Source organism: Poeciliopsis prolifica, unplaced genomic scaffold (assembly GCF_027474105.1).
Source record: "Poeciliopsis prolifica strain line A6 unplaced genomic scaffold, Auburn_PproV2 SCAFFOLD036, whole genome shotgun sequence".
Classification (NCBI taxonomy): domain Eukaryota; kingdom Metazoa; phylum Chordata; class Actinopteri; order Cyprinodontiformes; family Poeciliidae; genus Poeciliopsis; species Poeciliopsis prolifica.
The window spans coordinates 1121259-1127258 of record NW_026562411.1 but is presented as its reverse complement, the minus strand read 5'-3'; positions in this window follow the sequence as shown (position 1 = coordinate 1127258).

Below are 6000 nucleotides of genomic sequence, written 5' to 3'. Positions count from 1 at the left end.
AAACATGATTGGGCAACGTGGGAGCCCGACTAACTTCTGCTCCACCGTGACAGCAATTACCCTCACGGCCTCGAAGCATCCGACTTTTCCTGAAAGGAAGAAAGGGGAACCACGAAAAATCAACAAAGGAGGAAAAGGGATGAAATGTGGGCGAGCGGAGCTGCCTGTCCGTCACTGGGAAGTGCACTGAAAGCCTACAAAAGCCCCCAGAGAGAGTCTTTGGGGGCTTTTCAATGTTGCCAAGAGCAAATGCTTCATCGCCCTGCCAAGTATCAGAGAGAAGACAAGAAAATTCCTCCCACACATGGAGAAAAATCAACAAAACTGGAGGATAAAGGCCACTTTCAGAGGAACACAAAGCCATAGGAGCCGCTGATGGAGGGCCAAACAGAGAGTGTGATGTAGCAGCGATGCTACACGGCTGGAGGAAGCTTTTGATTAAAACAGACATCACTGCAACTGAAGTGAACATACAGTCACTTCATGCCTTAATCCATCATCTGCCCTCCAGCTGAATCAGTCACTTTAACCAGCTCAATGAAGCGTCTTTAGTCCTCTGATTCCACAGGACGATTTTCCGCCTTCACACCACCTTCACACCGCCTTCACACCACCTTCAGACCACCTTCGCACCACCTTCACACCACCTTCACACCGCCTTCACACCGCCTTCACACCACCTTCACACTACCTTCACACCGCCTTCACACTACCTTCACACCGCCCTCACACTACCTTCACACCGCCTTCACACCACCTTCACACTGCCCTCACACTACCTTCACACCGCCTTCACACTACCTTCACACCGCCCTCACACTACCTTCACACCGCCTTCACACTGCCTTCACACCACCTTCACACCCTGCCCTCACACTACCTTCACACCGCCTTCACACTACCTTCACACCTTCTTCACACTACCTTCACACCGCCTTCGCACCGCCTTCACACCACCTTCACAACTTCTTCACACCGCCCTCACACTACCTTCACACCGCCTTCACACCACCTTCACACCACCTTCACACTACCTTCACACCGCCTTCACACTACCTTCACACTGCCCTCACACTACCTTCACACCGCCTTCACACCACCTTCACACTGCCCTCACACTACCTTCACACCGCCTTCACACCACCTTCACACTGCCCTCACACTACCTTCACACCGCCTTCACACTACCTTCACACCTTCTTCACACTACCTTCACACCGCCTTCGCACCGCCTTCACACCACCTTCACAACTTCTTCACACCGCCCTCACACTACCTTCACACTGCCTTCACACCGCCTTCACACCACCTTCACACTACCTTCACACCGCCTTCACACCACCTTCACACCACCTTCACACCGCCTTCACACCGCCTTCACACTACCTTCACACCGCCTTCACACCGCCTTCACACCACCTTCACACCACCTTCACACAGCCTTTTATGATGTATGATGTTTATGATGTAAAGCACTATGAAATGCCTTGCTGCTGAAATGTCCTATACAAATAAATTTGATTGATTGATTCACACCACCTCCATACAGCCTTCACACCACCATGGGCAGGTCTGACCTGTGGAGGTCAACCTTCTGTCAAAAGAATGTAAATATGTTTAAAAAGGAAGAATGAGTCAAATCAAAAAACACAACACTGGCAACAAAATAACATAAATGGTTCTTTAAAAAGTATTTAGACTCAATTCAAGAATAAAAATATAACAATGAGTCTTTCTGCCAAAGTACAACATCTGAAACCCGCCAGCTGAAGGCGTCAGATTGGCCCAATCAGACAAACAAAACAAAAGAAATACAAATCACTGAAAACCATTGACATTTATTCTCCATCATAATCCGTCATGCTGGACCTCACAGTGACTCTTCAGTGTGAACACTGGGATGTTTTTATTAGACTGGAGAAATTATCTCTCATTTCTACACATCAAAAATCTAAAACCAAAAACTGAAACTTTTCTCCAGAGGTCGGCTAAACTTGACCTCTGAATCGTCGCCCCAGCAGGCCAACAGAGCCGGCGTTGTTCTGCGGCGTGAGGCCGCTCAGCGCCGCCGGGCTGAGGGAACCACCGGCCCGGCGCGCTAACAGAGGACGCTCTGTGTCCCGAGCGGTAAAACATCCGCTGGAATGCAGCGAGCGCCGCAGGTGACTGGGAGTTCACTTCATACCTTCATGTTCAACCCAGCAAAGTCCAAACCGGCCGCCGGCCTCACACCGCAGTGGGAAACTCAAACTGATGGGAAACATGAACCTTCAGCTGTTACTCCTGATTATCAAACCACATTGAGCCGTTCAGTGACACATCCAGCCAATCAGAGCTCAGGTTGTGGAGGATCCACATCCTGGATGATGATCCGACCTCTGCTACTTGAGGCACGTCTCGATTGAAAATCAATTTTCAGCTGTAAACGATTATTGATAATGATTCCATCTTCAATCTATCGGGGAGTGAAGGATCCTCACGATCTACTCCAGCAGGCGTGACGAGTCAGAGACTTGAAAGTCATCCTCCATTTTGGTTTCATAAAGCGTTCAGCAAGAGCGCCCCCTGTCTGCAGACGGACTCCTCTGTGGTTGACCATGTTGTAATTTCCATCCAGGAGTTTTTCACTACATGATAGTCTTGTAGTTATTTAGTGAAGAATCAATAAAAGTGTTAATAATTACAGAATCAGGACAGTGGAAGCGGACGAGTTGAAGAGAAATATCAACATTTCTGCATGAAACGCAGCCAATAACTTTCTGACCAATCACAAGACACCTCTGTACCAGAAGGCGTGCCGCAGCCATCAGCGTGGCTCCGCCCATCAGTTAGGCTCCTCCCATCAGCGTGGCTCCGCCCATCAGCGTGGCTCCGCCCATCAGTTAGGCTCCTCCCATCAGTGTGGCTCCGCCCATCAGTGTGGCTCCGCCCATCAGCATTGTTTCCAAAGTTCTCAAACTTCATTTTCACACAGTAAAAGTTCTGTGCCTGCATGGCGACTTTTATCACTTGTGATGCAAAACACTTTGACCTTGAAAGGTCAAGGGCCAGGAAAAAGAGCATATAACATCTCTGCAGATGCCACACATGCTGGACATGAACTGTTTGGACTTTTACCTGCAGGGCGGCGCCACAGACACAGTTTCTTCCCTCACACCATCCATCTCTATGATTTATAAATATATTTCTGCACAATCTTGACCAATCAAGCAGATTCTGATGATAAAACAACCAAAAGTGCAGAAGAAGAAAATGTTGAGGTGGTGACATAATTTTCCAGGATGTATTTACAGTTCCATCCAGTCGTCTTAAGATTTTATTTGACAAGTTTATTGTTTTAATATTGTTATAATACATTGATGCAGAATGCAGTTTTTACATTCACTCGATTCTGACTTCACTCTCTGGCTGTTAAAGAAAAAAAAACCAGAAAAACTCCAGTTTTCATCAACTCAAGCAGATATTTAAATGCTGAACATCAAACCTCCTTCAGAAAATGACTGATGCAATTGGTGCAATAGGAATAACCTCCATATTAAGTTTTTGTTCACTTTTCTCAGACAGGAAGCGAGCAGCAGCGATCGGTTTTATTTAAACGATCAGCTGCTCAACATTTGACACCACAGTTTCAATCTGCTATTCTGAGCTGGGAGCGGCTCGCTCATGTTCACCGTGGAGCAGAAACAAGAAACAATGTGCAACAGTCAGAATCAGCCTTTAGCTCCATTTACAGCCTTAAAATCCAACAGCAAACCCAGATTCATTGATCTGATCTAAAAGCTGTTTCCAGAGTCCAGCTTGCTGCCGTCACAACTTCACAGCTCTGAAGGAAACACACCGAGGAATGCTACACACACACACACCAACACACCCTGTGCATTGTTGGAGACATAGTGTGTGTCCATCATGTGCTGCAGGAGAAAAACAAACAGCTGAGAGCAAATCTGCTTTTTCAAACTGATTATTGAAAAATAAAAAGCAAATGATAAATTACTTTCAGAACTTATTTTTATATTGTTTTAGTAGCTTTTAGAGGAACCTGAGTCATAAATTTGTTCCATTCTGATACATTTTCCTGAAAACGCCTCAGTGCTGCCCTCTCTGGGTTGAACGCTGGTTACTGTAGTTGAATTTTCTGATTGGCTCCAGAGGTGCGTATATTCAGGTGCGTTAAAATAATCCAGAACTTCTCAGTAAATTCTTAAAATCAGTAAAACTCAGAAAAAACTGCAGAGTCTGAGTGAATCAACGTTTAAACTTCTGTAGAGAAAAGAGACTTTCAGCTGCTTCCATCCACCACTCCTTCACTCTATTTAGAAAATATTACAGAGACATTTTTGCAGGAGAAAAGGGAGTTGTGACGTCATCAGAATCAAACCCAACAAGTTTGGTGTTGATCTACCTGATCTACCTGATCTACCTGATCTACCACACAAAAGCAGAGTTAAGATGGAGGCATTAGATCCTCCAGATGTTCCCCAGCTAGAACACGACTCAGTTCAAGAACCTGAACAAACAGATGAGCAATTATACAACCATACAGCTTTGAAAAAGCAGAAGTGGAGCCCTGCAAAATCAGAATGCAGCAAGTGATTTCTGATTTGCAAGTCATCATCAAAACACTTGTCTTGTGTTTTCCAGCAGCCATTGTGCATCACATACACAAACTGGAAAACCAGCTGATCAAATGGACCAGGTTGCTAAGGAACGGTGGAGCTCCGCTGTGGTTGCTAGGTAACAGAGCAGTGCCACTAAACCATTTTTCCAGAAACCAAAAAATCTTTAACTTATTTCCCAAAACAACAAATGGAAGAATGAAAACATACAAAACATAAAATTTTATTAATCATCTTTAAAGTTTTAGGATGACATCATGCAGTATCATATTGATAAGAGATGATAAGAACTATTGATTTTATGACTGTGCAGTTAAAGCCCCACAGACACAAATAATGCAATGAAAACATTCCCAGTTTCTTAAGGACAGGAGTCACATAAAGAAGCTTCATTGATAAACTGCACATGGTGATTGTATTTAGGAGCCATGAAGCCTTTCAATGACCAAACACTGGAGAAGCATCGATCCTAACAACAGGACAGTTTGAGCCTCATTAACTGAAAGCTATTTTAACAATAAATCTAAATTCTCATAATGATCAAATTTATCCCATTAATGCCCACACTACATGGAACACGGTCGGTTCTGCTTAAAGGTCCAAGAATTGGACTTAAAAGCTGTTCAGCTTTTTAACTTAAAGAAAACTTTAGATAAAAACCAAATGGCCCAGAATAAAACTCTCTTCTGCATCTTCCTCACCTCTCTTCTTCTCCTCATCCTGCTAAAGGGGCATGCAGAAAGTCGCGCAGCAGATGAAGCTCACCGTGCATCCCATCCGGGCTCCTGCACAGACCCATCCAGCAGAGCGGCTTCCTCCCGGCCCGGCTGCCCGGGCTGCCCGCGGCTCCGCGGCTCTCCGCGGCTCACCGCCCGGCTCCCTGCGGCTGCGGCGGCCGGGACTCAGGACCTCAGTGCGGCCGAGCTGCCCGCGGCCTGCCCGGCATCACCGCGGAGAACCCGATCTGCCCTGCGGGGAAGTTTCCAGGTGTTTCCGCAGCTGCTGGGCCAGTTTGAGGGAACAAACAGGTAGTCTGCAGACTGACGCTGAAGCGACGCTCACTCACCTTTACGCGTGTCCAACAAGCTGCTCTCTGATTGGCTCTTCGTGCTGTCGCTCAGGATCAAAGCCACATGCTGGAGAAGTTTTAAAAGCTTCCGGTTGCTTTAACGACCAGCTGCAAAACTGAACCACCTTCCTCTCGTCATATGTTACATCCAGAGGCATCTGTTAGTCTGGACTCAAATATTTACTGCGAACATTTGGGCCTGAAGTTTTAACGGCTTTCTGATGCAGCAACAGCGCCCCCTGCTGTTTGCTTCAAGGCACAGCAAGTCCACCAACATTACAGTGAAACCTTCACAACAAGCTGGATTATTGAGCC